The sequence below is a fragment of the Cavia porcellus genome, unplaced genomic scaffold, assembly GCF_034190915.1.
Source record: "Cavia porcellus strain 051 isolate PalLab524CR breed Dunkin Hartley unplaced genomic scaffold, mCavPor4.1 scaffold_6, whole genome shotgun sequence".
Lineage (NCBI taxonomy): Eukaryota > Metazoa > Chordata > Mammalia > Rodentia > Caviidae > Cavia > Cavia porcellus.
Window position 1 is genome coordinate 72288135 of NW_026947489.1, and position 12935 is coordinate 72301069.

Sequence of the window (12935 nt, forward strand, 5' to 3'; positions counted from 1 at the left end):
ACAGATATTCAAGTATGGAGGGTTTTAATTTGTGTTTTGTATTTTTGAGAGTTTTACTATGCTGCCCTGGCTGTCTTGAATATCTAGGCTCAAGAGAGTCTTCTGCTTCTGTGTTCCAAGTAACTGGGACTGCACCAAACTCTCACCACATATAGCTTCTGATATTTTTTGAATTGCCCATTTATGAATCCAATAACTTAAAATTATCATTAACAGAGATAATATCCTGTCATGAACCAAGTATTGTAAATTTTAAGTCCCAGGGATCTGAGTTTCACTTAAAGCTTAAAAACCTAAGAGAGGGAATGATAGACTGTGTTCAAACACTCTTGACCAGTGATTTGTATAAGCTTAGTGAAATAAGAAAATGCTGATGAGAAAAGTAGGTGCAGATAAGAGGATATGTTATTTCAAATGGTCCTGACTTAAGTTCCTCAACTGCATTTATTTTTGCTTCATGAGAGCGTGAAAGTGATATTCATTGAGTAGAAATCTCCTTTCAAATTTAAATTTTCATCTTTCTTAGCTTAATGATATATAGTATAATATTGTCTCAAAATGCTAGGTGGAAACAAAAAATCACAAGAGTAAATAAGTAATAGTGTGCAGTACACTATGTTGCTAAACTGTGATGTTCAGTAGTACATACACATATGTAAATTTCAACTTAAGATATTTCCAGCTTATAATGGTTCATCTGTAAATAACTCCATCATAAGTCAAGGGGCATATGTAGTATCAAAGCATTAACAAGGGTATGATAGGAAACGTAGCATTCACTTGGGTGAGAGAACATCTAAGAAAGTGGTAAGGAAAATGATCAATAAATCTTTTACAGAAAAATTATTTTAATTATGAAAGGAAAAGTAAATATTTACTTTGGATGTATTTGCAACATATATAGTCACAATTTTCCTTTACTGTCCCTATATATAATAAATGTATTGCTAAGTTTTTTAAAGTATTCATATTTCTATGCTCAAATATATCTAAAATAAATAGCAAGACAAATAGGGAATCTGTGTTTGATCCAATGATACTTGTTTTAATTTTTGTCCTCAGGTCACTTGAAAATCAGTGATCCTGCCCCAATCAATGGGTGGACTAAATGATTCAGTGGTCACTGAACTTGTGTTACTGCCTCTCAGTTGCTCGAGAGAAAAAGCTTTTTCTCATCTTCCTTTGTTCTTTATGTATGCATCATCCTAGGAAATAATTTCATTTTGTGTATGATATTTATTGATTCTCACTACTGTCTCCTGTGTACTTCCTGCTGGCTAACTTATCTCTCATTGATGTGTACCTTTCTTCTACTGCAATCCCCAAAATAGTCATAGATCTTTCACATGAATACAAAGTAATTTCTTTCCAAGATTGTGTGACACAGATATGAGTCATCCACATCATGGGATGAGTGGAGATGGTATTAGTGATTGCCATGGTGTTTGCCAGGTGTGTGGCAATCTGCAAACATTTTCACTATTTGCAAATCATGAATCCTAAAATATGTGTTTCATTTGTAATCAGTGGCTGGATAACTAACTGGAGTGGTCCATTCTATGCTTCAATTTAGTTTTGTTATAAACTTGCCTTTCTGTGGGCCTAATAAAATAGACGGTTTTTTCTGTGATTTACCCAAAGTCATAAAACTTGCATGCATAGATGCAGTCAAGTACAAGTTTGTTGTTGCTGCCAACAAATGGCTCCATGAGTTTGTCATCTTCCTCCTGCTTCACCTTTCCTATGCATCCATTTTGTTCACAGTCTGGATATGATCTTCAGGAGACTTATCTAAGGCATTTGTCACTTTGTCAGCTCACATCACTGTGGTTTTTGTTTTTTACTCCATGCGTAATTCTGTATGTCTGGCCTTCTCCCCCACCATCCATTGATAAAAATTTTTTTAATTGTTGATTTTGCTATCATTCTTGTCTTGAGTCCTATTATTTATACATTAAGGAACAAAGACTTAAGGATAGCAATAAAAAGATTGCAAAAAAAGAGACTTTATTCCCAATTCTGTGAACCACAATTCTTTTTGAAGATTAAACTGCACACTGGCTCTTTACTCCTTAACATAACCAGAACAAATTTATCTGAACCTGCCACTGCTTCAGCTTTAGAGTGCGAGTCTTTGCCAATCTATAATGGGAAATGTAAATTTCTAAGTTAAAGATTGATACTCTTACAGAGAATAGCCTTATCTACCAGAGGATTTTTTAATCTTCTAAGTCTATTTTGCAAATTAATAAATACAAAAACCTATCCCTGATATTTATAAAAATTAAACCACAATTTTGAATTATATGTGAATGCTATAGACCATCTTATATATGTAATACCAGTTTTTAACTTATTTAAAAGGAAATCTAGAAACAAAAATCTGAGCCCAAATATTTAATCTGAAAAGATAATTGTAGAAAACTTTGGTTCAGAAGTATAGGAGTGAGCCAAAGAAGGAAAGAATTACAATAGAGAATCCTGGAAAGCAGAGCACAATTGCCCTGAGGCCTTCTAAGATACAGTATAAATTCTATAATATTCCGCTCTCTCCTTTGAAGCATGACAAATCTATGGGTTTCTTTTCCGGTATAGAGCTGCTCTAGGGCATATTCCCTATTATCTTCACATGGTAGGTTAAACACTGTGATGTACAAAGAAAAGGCCCCAAGTAAAGAATCTCAGAAATTTACAGCATAAAATAACATGAATTCCTGACATATTAGGTGAAGAAAGTTATATGTGAGTTATTAATAATATCAGATATTATCAACATCTTTCGTGATTATCATAATTCATAGCCTATATAAGTTCACTTCATCATTTCTTTAAATTTTAATGGAACAGAAAGACATGCATTATCTTCTTATTAGAAACTCATTTTCATTTCCCCTTATGATTATATAGGATCTCTACTGTCTAGGTCACTTAGATATACATGTTTTATAATTTCTGTAACTCCCCTATTCCTAGTTATTATCATCCATGGTTGACGTAAATGTAGCAGAAATCTTATTGTTTTTTTACTTATGATGATCAATTATACCTACTGTTTCAATAACTTCTTTTGAAAGTACACAAGCAAACAAACAAAAACAGCATGGATCTGCTAAAACTTTAGATTTATTGGAATGTTCCAAGGATCTACTAAAACTTTCAAATATTAGAATTCTCCTTTGAAGAAAATTTAAAATTTACCCACTCAAGAAAAACTTAAAATTGTAAGTTCAGGATGCTTAAATTCCCCAAGTGAATGACAGTAAGGGAACCCAACCACACTATACGATTGTTTTCCAGACATGTGTATTTGGGTAGCAAACATATTACAATGTCACTTGCTTCAGAATACGTGTTATATGTTAAAGTTCTTAACTCTAACTCTGCACAACACCATTCCCCAAATGACTATTATTCACATTTCTTAACTCTTTAAAAGGCTCTTTATGTTCTGATATGTTCTGTTTGATACAGTAAATTACATTACCAGTGGATGACTTACCTGTATTGTACTTGCTTTGCAGTAAAGTACATTCTTCTGTCCTAAGGTATACTATGAAAAACATTAGATATTCTATGCATCTTTGAATAGTTTCATGGTCAAATAATTGATGAAAAAAGACTCAATACCTATCATATAGATTTATCCCAGTAAGGTGATATTAATGTTCTTGAAGTATGGAAAGGATCCACTGTGAACAACTTTCCATTAAGTTGCTGACTGAACATGTCAAAAGGTTTTCAGTGCGCATGCTTCTAAAAGGTCAATAATATAATAGTTATCATATATGTACTCTCTTAATTAGAAGATATCAGGGGAAGCACCCATGAAAAGATTTCATCACAGCCATTCACAGCTACATATTCATGGGCCACTGTACAAGTAGTGCAATAGCTAAAGCAGATATTTATTTCTGCTCCTTAACACTCATTCTGGAGTAAAAAGAAGACAAGGAAAATTATTAAGTATATATGTCTTTCAGTCTTTATTCTTCCAGTTAAATGAGAAACCATGTCACATTTCAAGCTGCAATTGCTGTATCCATTTTAAATGATAATTCATCATCATATAGAAATTATAAAAATGACACACACTGAAAACTAATTGTCATAACAAATATTATAGACAAAAGTCATTTGATAACTTCTAGCAAAGTACCAGGTTAGTTGGTATTTTTACTTTTTGTGAATACATAACTTAGAGAAGTTAATCTATATGCAGTGAAATGAGAGAAGAAATATCATTAGTTTCAAAAACCAATGGCCTAATAATTGAGCAAAAATTGAGTGGAAGTTTTGTGCTGAAGACTGTACACTCATTGAGGGGTTCCTGAATATTGTTCAACAAAGAAATATGGAGTAGGATAATACATAAAGCTTACAAAGAGATATAAAGAGATAGAAACACTGACTAGGATAATACATAAGCTTAAAAAGAGATATAAATTTCTTTACATTTATCAAAACTAGAACAAATAGATTTGTATATCATGAATAATTACGTTTTTGAACAAATAGATTTTTCACAAATACAAAAATTGGATATGTGTAATTTCAAAATTATATTATAAAAAATTTTAAATTACATGGAACTTATATAATTGTATAAAGTCTAGAATTTTAAACTGTTAGTTCATCAAAACAAAATGCAGAAAAGAGTGAGAAAAATATTTATGCTTTATGAATCATAATACCCTGATGTCTTTTAATATAAAGCCTATTAAAAGCCATTAATAAGTGTAGCTACTCAAATTGCCACTTGGACTCAAAAATAGGAAAAAAAATTCATGCTCTTTCACTATTCCTGATAAATACACTGATACCAGTTCAAGTGATATAGCTGTGCTTGCTATCGGCAAATGTCAAAATCTGTGCTGAAGGAAGCACAAAGCAGTTAATTACAGATGTGTGGCTTTCAGAGTCTGCTGAGCGTGAAAGTCCTGTAGTCTGCTTAGCTCCACCCACATGACTGTATTGGGCACAGAGATCAGTAGGCTGTTTCCCCTCTTCCAATGTGAGTGAGGGCGTCTCAGCTGGAACCGCTGCCCTGAGATCAAGTGCACAAACACAGGGCGCCTGGATGAGGAGGGATATCAGACAAGCCATAAAGCTAAGTGGAAAAAACAGTAGATTGCTGAGTTCCAAGAATCCAGATGGAAAAAACACTCTTCAAGAATACAGGGAAATATTTTTGTTGATACATTCTTCTTTTCATGATTTTTTGGGGGATTCAGAACTTTTCTTCTTTTCATTTTTTTCTTTCTTTTCTTCTTTATGTTCTTTTTTTCTTTTTCCTTATTTGTTCTGTTTGCTTAACTTTATCTAATTCTATTAATTGGTTTTTACTACTTGTAGAAGGAGGGAAGAATAGTAAGATTGTAATTCATATTTTCAAATATTTCTTCTTTCATGCTCCCATCCTCACCCTATCTATCTTTACCAGTATACTTATTAAGCTTTATTAAGCTTTAGATTTTTAGTAGACACTACGATCCTACTGTTAAATTCTTTCCTATTTTAAGTGGAGGTATATTTGTTTGATTTGGTATTTGTTATATGCTAATATTTTGTTTGCTTTAATATATATGCCATAATTATATATCTCTTTTCATAGTTAATGATAGTAGATTATTTGTTCTTATCATATGTCAATATCCTGTTTGTCCTTAATGCTATGATATTGCTGCTGATTTATGTGATACTTCTAGGGTGACATATATATTGCTGTTAATCGATTTTCTCTGTATTCCGATACCTGAACTGCTCTTCTGTCATTAACAATACTGTTGATCAGTCCAGGAGAACTGGGCTCTGGGCCAAAGCCACTGCATCATTCCCTCCAAACTAATGGAGATGATGGTACCTTAGGAGAGAGGCAGAGGCTTGTGGTTACCAGGCCTAGAGAGTACCAGCAGAAAGCAGATGCGCCATACTAGCAACAAAATCTTCAAATGATAAACAACCTGCAAACTTTCACACACGCATGCATGCACACATACACATGCACACAAAACATAAACGACCAGTTTCTCCATCTGATAGTATGCCATAATATATAGTTTTGGTATGACAAAAGATAAAGAAAAACAATTATAAAATTAAAGTTATTTAATATGCTATTATCTGAAGTTATCTGCTTGAGATGGTGGTGTCTATATTTACACATTTTATAATGTGTGAATAAAAAAGCTTATCATATCACATATTCCAACTGAACCAATATTTGTCATTTAACTTATGAAATGTATCAACAAACCTAAATTTATATCATCTAACACACCTGTCCCTTTGTACTAGTGATTGAACATGAGCCTTCACACTGAGCTACCTGTTTTTTATTTTATTTTATTTTTAGACATAGTTTTATATCACTTACTTTCCCAAACCAGCTGCACCTGTAACCCTCTTGCCTCAGCCTCCCCTATATAAGGAGCACAGTGTGTCCTGCCATGACCATCTAACCTCTCCCCTTTTGGTCTGCCTTTCCTCTGGCAGTTTCCAATATTTTCTCTGATCATTTTATAGACTGCAGCGTCATGTATCTTCCCAAACACCATAGAGATATTTTTAATTCACATCTTTGGTTGAGTTAACATGGTGCTGCTTATTGCCATGGTGTGTGACAGGGACAAGACACTGTAATCTGTGATCTCCTCCACTTGATATTATACACCCCAAAACGTGTTGCCCTTGTGGTAGCTGCCTCAATATTGGGGGTAATACACATTGCCTATCTGTCTACATTTGTCATAGATCAAACTTGCCCTTTTATGTCCCTAATAAGGAAGAAGACTGGAAAAGCAGATTTTGTTGGTTCAAGCGGGGACATGGAACAATAATAACTGATGCACTGTAGAGCACAATATGATATAGTTTCTGAGTCACATGACTGTCATCCCCATTACGATAAGCACGAATAGTTGAGGAAGTGATTCAACAAAAGTTCACAGGTCAAAGTTTAGTTTAATTTGCCAAACACACTGAAGAATTTCATCTATTTCCACTGAAAAGAAAGGTGAAAATAGAAAATACTTGTAACTGATTTTCAGGGGTAAACCTGGTATTCAAATACTATTTTCTAAATGAAATTTTCTGGGACATATTAATTGTAATTACTGTCAGTTTCTAGTAAGTGCCTCAAACATATTAGTATATCTTATAATAAAATTATGAATCAAATACAAATAGATTAGTGATAAAACAATAAATCTTGTAAATTTTTACTTACAAGAGAAAAGTTATGTATTATTTTATATCCTGAAGTTAGACTAAAGTTTATCTTGATAATATCTTGGATATTTTTCAATATTGTGCTCAGGTTTGAGTGAGTGCAAGTAGAGGTTGAATATGTTTGATGATGTCAACACTGTGAGTAATACAGAAAGGGTTAGTGCATGTTTTTGTGCCTCTGTTATTCTAAAAATAGGAGCCTTTCAGTATTTGATCATCCAATTTATTTTTAGAATAAACTCATGGGAATAATAGATATTGCACATGAGAACACACTCAAGCATGTGTGTTTAGAGGCCCTGGCTTCCCTTACTATGATTTTCTGGTGAGGCAAACGAACCCCTAGGGTTTATACAACTGTGATTGGTATGCTTGGATACAAACACAGCCAAAAATGGTGCATCTATTCAATTTAATAGAGGATTTCTCCATTTAAAATAAAAGACTATTGAAGCCATGGTTTTCAAATGTAATAAAAATTTCTCATTTTGAAGAATCAAATACCTACATTATCTCCATGAACTTCCAATATCTCCTCTTTCCACAATCATGCCTTGCTTTTGTTTTGTTTTCTCTTTAAATCATTGATTTAATTGATAATTTCCTCTTTAAATCATTGCCCACATTCCTGCGCTGGGTTTCACGAACGGCAATCACCGGGATTTTTTTCCAATCTCTTGGCAATTCCTCCCCATATCCATTACTGGATTTCCTTTATCTGCTGAACCAGATTTGTATCTTTGCCCTGTTTTTACCTATAGTTTGGCCCTATGTAACACCTGTTTCCTTAATTTTAATTACTCTTTTAAAAATTTAATTAAATTATTGATACATTTAAAATTTTGTTGCTTTTTTCTACTTTTTTCTTTCTTTTTATCTGTGAATAATTTAAAAAATAGATTTGAGAAAAATTTAATGTTGCAATTTAGATATATACAATGATCTCATTCATCAAATAGAGTTTGTACCTGTACACAATATACCTTGATTTGTCTTTTTCTTTTATTCTCCCATTCCTCTCCTCTCCTACCCCCTCTTTCTTTATTTTCAAAGCTTTCTTTCATTTTATTCATTTTTCTCATTTTTTATTGTCCCTTCCTTCTTTTATCCCTCCCCATCCCAGATTCCCCTTTATTTTTGAATAATTTCTTCCTCATTATATTCCTTATAAAATTTGGTTCTCATTTACACTTTCATCATATTCCTTATAAAATTTGGTTCTCATTTACACTTTCAGTTTCTCACACTAGTGAAGCAATATGGTATTTACATGTGTATCCAATTTATTTCAATGAAGTATGGTACCAAGTTCTATCCATTTAACAATAAATGTCTCGAGTTTATCCTTATTTGTGGCACAGTAGTACTCTATTATTAAAAACACCTTTTTCGGTGGAGTTTCCAGCAAGCAGGTGGGCGCACACTATGCCCGGAGCCCAGCCTATTTGGGACTCCTGCACCGTCTGGGTGCAGAGGAAGGGCTGGGGAGATCTGGGGTGCCTGCATCCACCCCGCCATGTGTCTGGAGGACTGTGGATATCTCAGCAAGCAGGTGATCATCACCAGTTCCAGAAGCCCCGTGGCCGGCGGTAAGTACTCAGAGCACTCTGCCCCAAGCCCAGACTGTTTGAGACCCTCCAGGCTTCCGGGTGCAGTGAAGTGCGTAAGTGGGTTTGAGGCATCTACATCCGCCTTCCCATTTTGGCTGCGCTTAGAGAACTGTGGAGCTTCCAGCAAGCAGGTGGGCACACAGTGTCCCTGGAGCCCAGCTTATCTGGAACTATAGAGTTCTAAACAGGCAGAAGAGGGCCATTGGTTCTAGAGGCCCAGTGGCTTGGGGGAACTGGGTGCCAGAGTCCCAGGAGCTGCAAACATAGAAGTGGATTTCTGAGGAAGCTTTCAAATAACACTTGAAACACAGAAATATAGGAAAATGACAAAAAAGAAAGACCAAATTACAACCTCAAACCTCCAGCCCATCTCAAGAAACCCTAGGAGTGATGTACATAGAAGAAAATATATGCCATTCACCTCAAATATTGGACATAATAGCTACTGAAATTAACAAGCAACTACAGTAAGCTTTAAAGGAATTCAAACGTGAAATAATCTCCCAGGTAAAAGAAGAAATGATAAAAGAAATGAAGGAGATTCTGAATATATCTAAAGAAAACACAGTTAAAAAATTGGAGGAACTAAACAAAAAGATAGAATCCCTAGATGAGCAACATAAGAAACAAACAGAATACATAATGCAGATGCACAGAGATATACAAGAAATAAAATCTCTACTGAAAGTTGTAAAAACCACCTCAATGAAAGTAAAGATAGAATTTCAGACCTTGAAGACAGGATTGCACCTAGTGAACAGGAAATGAAAGACCTTTTAAAAATAACAAGGAATCAGGAAATTGTTGGGAGCAAGAACCAGGGGTCCGGCAGTGAATGATTGTGGAAAACCACACACTGAGGTTGGACCTCAACCAGTTCCTCATCCTGCAGTAACCTCAGCCTTCTAGACAAAGCATCATGCTGATATTAACCTGGGAATAGCTTCATAACATAAACAAAAGAAGTTGCTCATGGGTCCAGAAACATGTTTATCTCCTGGGCTGCACAACAAAGAAGTTTCTCATGGGCCCAAGAACATGTTTACCTTTGCTGTATGAAAAAGAAAGTGTCCTGAAGTGACTTGTACTGTTCATTGTTTTAAAACACTATAAAAACTCTGGGGTCCTTAAATAAATCACCTTTTGCCTCCTGAGCAACTGGTCTCCCTGTGTCTTCAGTCTCTCGACTGACTCTTTCCCTGAACTGGCTGAGGCAGGAAATAACAATTCAACAATTGCAAGATGATACAAAGAAAAATAGCATAAGACTGATAAGGATTAATGAAAAAGAAGGGGACAACATAAAGGATATCAAGAGGATATATAGAGAAGTAATAGCTGAAAATTTCCCAAGCATGAGATCAGAAAACGACATCAGGATCAGTGAAGCATATAGAACTCCAAATAGACCTCCAAATAGAACTCCAAAATAAAACTACACACAGACATATAATAATCACCATCCCAGAAATCCAACACAAGAATAGATTGTTAAAAGCTGTCAGAGAGAAACGACAGGTCACTTATAAAGGAAAACCTATCAGAATCACAACAGACTTCTCAGCACAAACAATAAAGTCAAGAAGAGCATGGAGTGAAGTATTCCAGATCCTAAAGCAAAATGATTTCCAACCTAGACTGATATATCATGCAAAACTATCATTCAAAATTGATGGTGAAATACGATACTTCCATGACAAAGAACAGCTGAAGAACTTCATGAACACCAAACCAAGCCTGCAAAAAATATTGAAAGACAGTTTAGATACACAAAGGAAAAAAAAAACCACTAAGCAAAGCAGATAATTAAACAGAACAGAAAGATAAGGATTGAACAGCAGAGAGATAACATGTCAAAAATAAACTAGCAATTAACAGTTATAACCATTACTGTAAATGGTTTCAATGCACCAATCAAAAGAAACAGATAAGCAGAATGGATCAAGAAACAAAATCCAACCATATGCTGTTTACAGGAAACCCATCTAACCCAGAAGGATACTCACAGACTGAAAGTCAAAGGATGGAAAACAAGACTTCATGCAGCAGGAATCCAAAAAAAAAAAAAAACAAAACAAAACAAAACAAAACAAAACAAAACAAAACAAAAAACAGGAGTAGCCATTCTGTTTGCAGACAATGTGAACTTTAAACCAACAATGATCATAAAGGACAAAGAAGGCCACTACATACTCATTAGGGGAAAACTCCAAGAGGAAAAGATAAAAAGATAATTATCTTACATATATATGCACCAAACTCCAGAGCACCCAGTTATATAAAACAACTATTAACAGAAATGAAAACTCAAATTATCAGTAACACAATTGTAACAGGAGACCTTAATACTGCATTGACACCAAGGGACAGATCAACCAGACAGAAAATGAGCAAAGAAATAACAGAACTGAATCATACCTGTGAACAAATGGATTTGATAGACATATACAGAATGTTCCACCCAACAACATCAGAATACACATTCTTCTCAGCAGTACATGGATTGTTCTCTAAAATAGACATATATTAGCTCACAGAACATATTTAAACAAATGCAAAAGAGTTAAAATCATCCCTTGCATGCTATCGGATCATAGAGCTCTGAAATTAGAAATTAATGATAAAAGATACTGCAAAAATCCCACAAGCACATGGAAACTGAATAACACACTCTTGAGTAATCCGTGGGTCACAGAAGAAATTAAAGAAGAAATTAAACAATACCTAAAAGAAAATGAAAATGCAGATACAACTTACCGGAATCTGTGGCATGCAATGAAAGCCATCCTCAGAGGAAAATTTATTGCACTGAGTTCCCACATCAGGAAAACAGAATGAATACAAATAAATAACCTGATGCTACACCTCAAACAGCTAGAAAAAAAAGAGCAATTCAAGCCCAAAGCCCAAAGAAGAGAGGAAATTATAAAAATCAGAGCAGAAATCAATGCAATAGAGACTAAGAAAACAGTCCAAAAAATCAACAAATCAAAGAGTTGCTTCTTTGAAAGAATAAATAAAATCGATAAGCCCCTAGCCAACCTTATTTTAAAAAGGGAAGAAAAAACTCAAATTCATGCAATAAGAAATGCAAAAGGTGAAATCAATACAGACTCTACAGAAATACAAGAGATCATCAACACCTATTTTGAAAACCTCTACTCTCAAAGGTCTGAGAACACAGAAGAAATAGACAGATTCTTAGAAACATATGAAGTACCAAAACTAGATCAAGAGGATGTAAAACTGCTGAATAACCCAATCTCTGTTAATTAAATTGAAAATGTAATTAAGTCCTTACTTACAAAGAAGAGCCCAGGCCCAGATGGATTCACTGCAGAATTCTACAAGAAATACAAAGAAGACCTAATGCCGACACTCCTCAAACTATTCAATGAAATTGAAAGGAAAGCAGTCCTTCCTAAGTCATTCCTGGAAGCAAATATTACTCTAGTACCAAAATCTGAGAAAGACCCAATTAAAAAAGAAAACTATAGACCGAGCTCCCTAATGAACACAGGTGCAAAAATCCTCAATAACATATTGGCAAATACGATGCAGGAAATCATCAAGAAGATTATACACCATGACCAAGTGGGATTTATCCCAGGAATGCAGGGATGGTTCAACATATGTAAATCAATAAATGTAATGCACCATATCAATAAAGCCAAAAGTAAGAATCACATGATCATTTCTATAGATGCAGAAAAAGCCTTCGATAAGGTCTAGAATTCATTCATGATAAGAACTTTACAGAAAATTGGAATAGATGGTGTTTACCTCAATATAATAAAGGCCATTTATGACAAACCAACAGCCAGCATCATACTAAATGGCCAAAAATTGAAAGCCTTTACTTTAAAATCAGGCACAGACACGGATGTCCTTTATCACCACTTCTATTTAATATAGTACTGGAAGTACTAGCCAGAGCAATTAGACAAGAGAGAGAAATAAAAGGGGTAAAAATAGGAAAAGAAGAAGTTAAATTATCATTGTTTGCAGATGACATGATACTCCACATAGAAGAACCCCTAAACTCCATTGAAAAACTCTTAGATATAATAAATAAATTCAGAAATGTAGCTGGATACA

The 12935-nt window shown here is 34.4% G+C and overlaps 1 pseudogene; it reads left to right on the top strand.

Annotated features, from left to right (window-relative positions):
* The first annotated feature begins 1095 nt into the window (after positions 1-1095).
* LOC100725738 (olfactory receptor 4F15-like) lies at positions 1096-2173 on the top strand (annotated as a pseudogene).
* Positions 2174-12935: the final 10762 nt, after the last annotated feature.